This window comes from Magnolia sinica, chromosome 4 (genome assembly GCF_029962835.1).
Source record: "Magnolia sinica isolate HGM2019 chromosome 4, MsV1, whole genome shotgun sequence".
NCBI lineage: Eukaryota > Viridiplantae > Streptophyta > Magnoliopsida > Magnoliales > Magnoliaceae > Magnolia > Magnolia sinica.
The window spans coordinates 2,921,911-2,931,098 of NC_080576.1; positions in this window are offsets into that span (position 1 = coordinate 2,921,911).

Sequence of the window (9,188 nt, forward strand, 5' to 3'; positions counted from 1 at the left end):
TGTCCCTTAATGCCGCGGGAGTGAGCCTATTATTCACTTTGATGTTGGGATTAGGTAAGATGCATGGTTTAAATACATGTATTGATTCATTTAGATGTACATCGAGTCGAGTCGGCCTCTGCTTGACTCGGCTTGGCCACTGGCTGATGTCGGCTCGAACTCGGCTCGGCTCAGTTCTCGAGCCTGACTGGCCAACTCTGCTCGGTTCGGTCAGCGGCTCAGGCCGAGTTCGTCATTGAGGCATTTCCACGAACACCTAAACTGTAGCTTCAAAAATAAACAAGAGGCGGTTGTTGCCGCGACACTAGCAATGGCAAATACCTTCAATCCAGAGCCAGCACCCATTAAAACTGCTTTCAACTCCCCAACGGTGGGAGAACATACATTTCCTCATAGACCGAAGCAGGCATGCTAGCAAACAAGTCTGGCGCCAAACCTGGACGACCAACCGACCCATTTAATGCTTTCAAAGGATTGGATATCGGTGGTGGCAATGCACCCGTTTTTGGTTTGGAGCTGGTTTCGTCTTCGGCCGAGTTAAATGAGAAGAATTCATTAGTATCAAGTGGTTGTTCCTTTGCTCGGTTCTAACCATCAATTCGTTATTAGCCGATTTCTCATTCCAGAAATCCCCAACATTGGTTTTTATGTTGCTTAGTTAGAAGGTGTTCGAAGCTGGTTCGATTCGAGCTGGATTCAAGTCGAGTCGAGTCGAACCGGGGCCTGGTCGAACTCGACTCGAACTCATTTTCAAGCTCAAAAAATCAGCTCAAACTCAACTTCGAACCGAGTCGAGTCGAGTGAGCTAACCGAGCTAGCTCGGTTCGTGTACACCCCTAGCTGTACATGGAAAACAACTACCATTCTTGAAAATTGTGTCTGAAAACTATGTAGAGAAGTAAGGTGGGGCCTACCTTGATTTTGTGAGCAATCTACCCCGTCCATCCATTTTGTAATATCATTCTAGGACATGCTACCAAAAGTTAAGCAAACTCAAAACTCAAGAGGGCCATATGAGAGGAAAGAGTGGGGAAAGAATTTTATACCGTTGAAACCTTCCTGAGCTTCACCTTGATGTTTATATGTCATCCTAATTATTTATAAGTTCATTCCTACCGTGATGAATAGACAACATAGAAATCTCTATTGTGATACGAAACTTTTGTATCCATATGAATATTTCAATGGTGGTCACTCAATCCCCATTGTTTTCTCTTGCGTGGCCCACTTGAGTTTTAAATCTACCTCATTTTGGTCGCGTACCATCAAATGATCTTGTAAAACAGATAGATTGGGTGAATTCCTCACAAATATCAAGGTGGGCCCATGTTTTTTAAAGGCAATCCCATTGATTCTAGGAATTCTGATTGAGTTGTTGAAAGCTTTCGCTAAACCTCCCTACTCCATGCATAGGATCCAATATTGGAAGCCTAAGAAGAACAAACAAGGATGATTTTTCAAACCAAGAAATCTAAAGTTTATCCTACTTAATATTATCTAATTCCATACGCCAAACACCTCCTCAAGATTCAACCTGCATCCCGATTAGATGATCAAACTGTCAGGTATAATCACCGTAATCTTCATAAATGACTGTGACGGCTACAACCTAGCCATGTAGGTGGGAGCTAAGAGTAGAGTCCACCTCTATACATGCATTGTATATACATGATGTCCATCCGCTTTGCTAGCGAATTTTAAGTTCTAATTCTTAAAATAAAGTGTATACAAATTTAAAGTGCACGACAACATGAGAAACATTGGCTATTAACTGTTAAAAAAACCTTTTATAAGCCAAAAGTTTTGGATCGTTCTTATTCATCTGCTTCTACTTGACATTATCAACCGATTAGATGGTAAACAATTATTACGTTGAGCTGAACATTTAGACCTACAAGATTAACTGATATAGAATTGTATTAGATAGAATTAATACTATTACTGCATAGTCATTACATGTCTAGAAATATTAGGGTATTTTGATAATCCAATCCCACATTTAGGATGAAATTCTCTCACGAAGAAAAACACCTTATCAAGTAAAACTTGTATTTGGTGGATCATGAAATTATAATCAATGAATTAGATTTCACAACTGATATCGATCACCTGTACATTTATGCTTATCAAATGTTATGCATAAAATATGCATATATGAACGGTGTGGATAAAACACATACATCAACAAGGCCTAAAGATATAATGGATTTCAAAATTGGCTAAAAATCCAGTAGTATTTATTTTCCAAAGGTTTGATGGAATTTGCATGGACCAAATGCAACTCCATGCTACTTAGTACCATGCGCTAAACATAGCCTCAACCACCAACGTTTCCTGTAGTCTCAGTCCGGTACACATGAAATTTGTATCTGCTTCATTATTGGTACATGCCCTAAAATAATGACAAAAACGGGTATACAGTTTGTGTCAAGGTGGGCCTACGGCCAGGGTCCCACACACAGCTAGTTTGAAGTCACGTTGATGACCATCGCAATATACTCAATATACACAAGTAACCTTAGGGGTTGTTTGGCACCATGGATTTGGGGGATTTGAGAGGATTAGAAGGGATTTTAAATCCCTTGGGTTATTTGGCACCGTAAATTCAAATCCAGGGGTTTCAAATCCCTTCAATCAAGGGGTTTCAAATCTGTTGATGCAAAAATCTGGTCCACCCTCTTCATACCTTCGAGTACCTACACAAGAAGAAGACAGAGAAGACCCTGACTAGAGCAGGGGACCCTCCGATGCCAAAGTCAGGCTAGGAATTTGGGTCTTACGGTATTAAAGGTTTAGGGGAGAGAGTTTTTACGTACCTTTCACCCTTGAAGTGTCTCTTATTTATAGGAGAGGGAGGATCCCGCCGTATGTGGATTCTCTCCCTGATTTCTGAGAGATTTGATTTAGTCGTAATCTACTTACGGATGCTTCCCGATCTAGAGATCCTCGGGATCGAGAATTCTTTCCCAATATTTTCGGAACGGTATTTAAGCTTACACCGTTTCTTCCTCGCTTGGCTCGGCCTTGACCGACTTAAGCAACAAACGAGTCTCGGCTGGCTACAAGAATAAAGCTTTTTGCTTCTTGTCGGACGGAACAGGATCGGCTTATGGCCGATGTTCTTCCTTAATCCGATAACTGACATTGTAACCGGCCTTGTATGGGTCAGTCAGGTTGCTTTTAGCTTTAAGGCCTCAATCGGCCTCTTTAGACATTGTTGTCTCGTTAACCGAGCCAACTTTATATGTCTTACTTTGCCTATGGCTCCCGACTATTAAGGTCTCGGTCGGGATTCGTTTTCCAGGAATCCGACCTAAGTCTCTCCTACAGGCTTTGTCTCATCTCAGACCAACACGTTACCTTGGACTCTCGGGCAGTGTTGATAGAGTTGGTTCATTCCATAACCGGGTCTCCGGACTTAGTGTTTTTTCCCCAATAGTAAGCCCCCTACTCCTTGTGTTAGTTAGGTCGACACTAAGGAGTACCAAGTTTTTTGAGTCGGTGTGCCCTAGAGACTAAGGTTATGATGAGGCATTTAATGCTTCTTGTGTCGTTCTTAACTGGCGTCGGTTCGGTCATCGAGGTCGCATGAGCGGACAGCCGTCAGAACGTTTCGTCCGCTTATGAGCATCGAACGCATGGCGAAGGTGTTACTTGCGTCAATCGACATGCGCCATGTGTCAGGCGGGGGAGTCGAAGCAGGCGTCGATTTAACTCCTCCTTAAATGTCGTTGTCACGTGGCTCGGGTATAAAATGAGAGAGCGGGATTTGTTTTCCATTTTCGTGCGAGCTTTCCTTTCCCGTTTTCTCTTCTTCCTTTCTCCTCCTCTCTGCCTGTCTTCGCGTTTCGTCACTTCCTCTATTATTTTCACTTTTCTTCTCCTTTTTACTTCTCCAACTGTGCGCTTTTCGCCTCTCCGGTAAGTTTTCTTTCCCTCCATTTCATTTTCAACTCTTTAATGGCAGCACACTCTTCAAGTCCCCGGGAAGGAATTTTCGGTGATGAGGACGAAACGGGACATCTCTAGAATGTCTCGAAATCGCCCTCATTGCTGGCGGAGTTGGCGATTAGTGCTAATGAAGCTTTCCGATTCTCTGAAAGAACGTCTTGAACTTCAGCGGAACGTCTTGCTTCGGCGGGTCCTTCCGGCGGAGGGGCGTCTCTGGTGACTACCCTTGGGAGACCTAACCCCCGTTTTCCTGGGGATGACTTGGAAGAAGAGGATGAGGAGTTAAAGGAAACCACTGAATCGGTTCCTCTCAGAAGGTCGACCAGGGCCGTTGAGTCAGCAGACGAAGAAGGAGATGCTGCTGAGGGAGAAGTTGGAGACGATCAGAAGGGTTCAATCCCATCAGTTAACTGAGGTGGATTTAGACAGGATTCGAGTCGTGTATCATCTCCCCGACTCAGTTATTATTCGTCTTCCCCTTCCAAGTGAATTGCCTGACCATCCTCCTGTTGGGATGGTCACAATTTTTCAAGTCGCAATGCAATGTAGCTTACGTCTGCCCCTCCAACCCGTTGCTCGGGATTTTCTGTCCCGACTCTGAATCGCTCCTGGGCAGATAGTGCCAAACGGGTGGAGGAACTTGTTCGGATGTTCAGTGTTGTGGGCCGAGACAGAGTAACCTCCACTAACTATGGACGAGTTCCTTTATTTGTACCAAATACGGCCAAACCCTCAACAACCCAGCTGGTACTTCCTGTGTGCTTGGCGGAACAAGGGCGGTCCTTTGATAACCGACCCTCCTACCTACAACAAACACTGGAAAAAGAGGTGGTTCTGGGCATGCGGTCGCTGGGAGACTGCCGAGCCTGGGCTCTTCGAATCTTGTATCCCCGGACGTTTTTTGAAGCAGGTGACTCGGCATTTCCTTTCTCCTTATTTTTTTTGTTTTGACATTCCCGAGTCTAAATGAACGCGTTTTGCAGATATCCCCAAGAGAAGGCCGAAGCTAGGAACTGGTGCTCTAGCTCAGATCACGGATCTGAGGGGACTAAGTCTGAAAGATCAGTCTTAGAAGTCTCTTCTTCAACCGGAGTGTCTCCTTCTCTCGGGCCCAGACTCTGCCGTGACAGGTATCCTTGATTTATTATGACGGTTTCTATTGGATTTTATCTAACTATTTACCTTATCTAATACAGAGATAGCTGAAGCTCGACCCTTTTCTTAAACCGGCGTAAAAAATGAAGGCTTCTCAGAGGTCGGTGCTTCTGTAAGAGCATTGACCTTCAAAGAAGGCGAAGACGGCTCCGAAGGCTAAGGAGCTATCCGCCCCAGTCGCCCCTGCTCCGGTCGTCTCGACCGTGTCGTGCTTTCTGACCCCGAAGAGAGGGCGGAAGAGATAGGAGCGGCTCATGCCGAGTCTCAAGTGGCTTCTGAGCCCGGGCCCGTTGTAAAGCGAGTCTCGGAACTAAGAGAGGAGCAGAGAGGGGAGATTCAGGAGGGGGATGACTCAACAGGAGCCTTCGCCTTTCCAGCAGGTGGTATCGGGGATGATCCCTTAGGCCATCACTCATGGGAGCAAGAAAGACTTCACTAGTCTCTACAACGCCTCTTCGCTGCAAACTCTTGGTTATACGGTGAAGATACTTCTTGAGGTAACATCGGTGATCTCTCTCTTTTTTTGTGATTTCTTCTATTGGTGACTCAGTCTAACCTCACATTTTCCTTGTGTAACTAGCTCCTTGTTTGGTTAAGGCCTGCTCAGATCTGACTGCCGCTCAAAAGTAGGCAGCTGAGGCGGGAGCAAAAGTCAAGGCTTCCTTGGCTGAGGCTGAAATTTTGTCGGGTGAGTTGGGACTTGCTCGGAAGGCCACTGCTGACGCCAAAGCCGAATGCGCTCGCTTGATTTCACTACTGATGGAGGCTCAAGAAGAGAGTCGGTGAATCCGTCAAGCCCACGCCTCTTACGCGGATAAGTTGGCTCGGACCAAGGGTGAGGTTGAGGCAGCCATTCGGAAGGCCATCATCGAGGCCACGGAGGCCAAGGATCGGGCTGTGCAGGCCTTTCTCAAATCTCAAGAATTTGAGGAGGAGAGGGATCGCTTGTATCAGAGCGGATACACGGCTTGTATCAAGGTGATGAAGGAATCTTTTTCCGACCTTGATCTCTAGGGATTTGAAGAAGGTGCCGCTGATTCCGAGGAATCGGAGGATGAGGCCGCTAAACCTGCTGATGCTGCGGCTGGTGTCGAGGTCGAGACAACTCCTGAGGTTACTCCTAGTAGTGGTAGCTGAGTCTGAACCACTTCTTTTGGTACCATCATCAGCTCCATTTTTGGTACTCACACCAGCTCTCCAAACAAACTGAGCTCCAGGGCGGGCTCAAAAGTATCCACGGCCAAGGAAGATGCTTGCGTGTTATGGCTAACCTTTGCTTTTGATTTTAAGCCATTTACTTTATCAATGTAATGCCACAACAAGATGTAGCTCGATGTAACAAATGCATGGATAAATGAATATACTCGGTTTTCTTTTATTCATCTTGATTCAGTTTATATGCTTGTTGGTTTTAAATCTTTCTAAATGCTTCGCTAGGCTGACCTAGGGATAGTAGATTTTTAGATGCTTGGCATTCCACGGATGGGGTAGCAACTGTCCAGTTAAGTCTTCCAATCGATACGTTCATGGTCGGATGGTGCTTGAGATGACATAGAGTCCTTCCCAGTTGGGTCCCAGTGTGCCCGCACCAACTTCCTTAGTATTGAGGAACATTTTTCAGAGAACCATGTCCCCGACTCGAAATCGCCTGACCTTAACTCGGGCATTATAAAACCAAGTTACTTGTTGTTATCGAGCCATAGTTCGTAACCGAGTTCTTTCTCTTTGTTCGTTCACTAGGTCAAGTCTGAGGGCCAAGAGTTCTTAATTATTCTCTTCGTTAAACGAACTGATTCGGGCTGAGGGTAGCCCGATCTCGACCGGGGTAACGGTTTTTGAACCATAAGCGAAGGAGAAAGGGGTTTCTCATGTAGTGGTTCGAACCGTGGTTCGGTATGCCCACAGTATCTTTGGGAGTTCTTCGGCCCACGCTCCTTTGGCTCGGTCAAGCTTAATTCAGAGATGTCGTTTGATGATCTTATTAATCGCCTCAACTTGTTCATTCGTCTGAGGATGATGGAGTGATGCGTATACATTTCTGATTCAGAGATTATCGCATATTTCACGAAAGCTCTTATTATCAAACTACTTTCCATTGTTGGTAACAATGGTCCGGGGTACCTCGAAACGGCAGACAATGTTCTTCCATACAAAGTCTGTGATCTTCTGCTCGGTTATTTTTACCAGTGGCTCAGCCTTGACCCACTTTATGAAGTAGTTCACTACTGCGATAGAGAATTTGGTTTGTCCTTTTTCCATGGGTAGTGATCCGATAATATCGATTCCCCACTACGCGAAGGGCCAAGGACCGGTCATTGGAGTTTAGCTCTTCCGGGGGTTGCCTTGGAATGGCTGCGAACCGTTGACATTTGTCGTATCTGTGGACGAGCTTACAAGCGTCGTGCTGGATGGTCGGCCAATAGTACCCTTGACGTAGAACCTCATACGCGAGTGATCGTCCTCCTGAATGGTTTCCATATATTCCTTCATGTATTTCTCGTAGTACGTAGTCGGCTTCACTGGGTTTAGACATCGTAGTAACGGAGCGTAATAACCTTTCTTGTACAACACCTCGTTGAGTATGATGTAACAAGAAGCTCGGATTTTTAATCGTCGAGCCTCGAAGTGATCTTCGGGCAACTCTCCATTGTCGAGATATCGGATAATCGGGTCGAGCCAAGTGGGTTCCGAATCGATTGTATGCATGGCCAAGCTAACTGGTTCACCGATACTCGGTTCAGCGACGTACTTGATTGGAATGGACCTATGTATGTCATCCTCGTCGGCTGAGGCAAGTATCGCTAACAGATCGGCTTTGGCGTTTTCTGTCTGAGGGATCCGAGCAACCATACACTGTTGAAATCCATCGATTAACTCTTTGGCTTTCTCCACGTATGCTTTCAATTGCTCTTTACGTGTTTGATACACACCAGCGACTTGATTGACGACCAATTGTGAATCGCTGGAAACATTGAGATGCGTAACGCACAAACTGGCCGCGAGTCGAAGGCCGAGCAATAAAGCTTCATATTCTGCTGTGTTGTTTAAGGCTTGAAATCCAAGTCTTAAGGCATACTACATGTAGGTTTGATCAGGAGTTTCCAGCACTACTTGTAAGACCCGTATTCTAAACAGTACCGTTCCGTAGGCTTCCGTGGTACTCCCGGTTGAATTTCGACAACCCTCGACCTATTACCGGCATTTACGCGTGGTCCTGAGTCGTGTCCCTTATATCTGAGTCGACTCGAACCGAGACTTGTATCCTTGCGACCGCACCATCGTCGCGGTTCCGATGTCGCGTCTTATACATCGAGGCGATACCCAAGCCAAGAGATGTGGACCCGCGTTCAGTTCAAGAAAAACACCGCGCGTTACAAATCCCAAGAGAATCCATCACATCAAATGTCAAGTACACTCCTATCACTCACCATCACTCACACCCATCCCCAAGTACAACCACCCTCCCCAAAAGTCAACATTTTCTTACAACAAAGTACCTACTTACATCACTCACCATCCCTCTCTCCCATCACTTCTCTCCCATCATCTCTCTCTCTCATCTCTCTCTCTCTCATTTCTCCCAAGCTCCATGGGAGCAACTCACGTCCATGGCTTCCATGGGAGAGAGTAGTGTGGCCCACCTTTCTACCACCCGATCCCATCATCCTAAGCTCATCTCAACCATTGAAATTATCCCTTTGGGACTCTATCATGCATTGGCGGAAGAAGGAAGGAGAGATCTCGAGGTGGGTGATTTTATTTATTAGATTTGATGATTTGAGGGCCCACATGTGGTGGGACCCATTTAATGCATGTATTGAGGGGCCCATAGTGGTGGGGTCCCTCCATCACCGCTGTCTCCCTCTCTCTTGATGTGTGGCCCATCCGATGATGCATGAATGTGATCCATGCCGTCCACTACGTGGGATGCACCGCTGTCCAAGTGAGGCCCACCTCGCTGCCATGTCCGGGGTCCACCGTTGTTGTCTGTTTGGACTGCCCCAGACCGGGAGGAAATCACAAATATCAGCTTCCATTCAAGCTGGTGGGCCACCACGTGGACCCACTTTGATGCAAGTGTT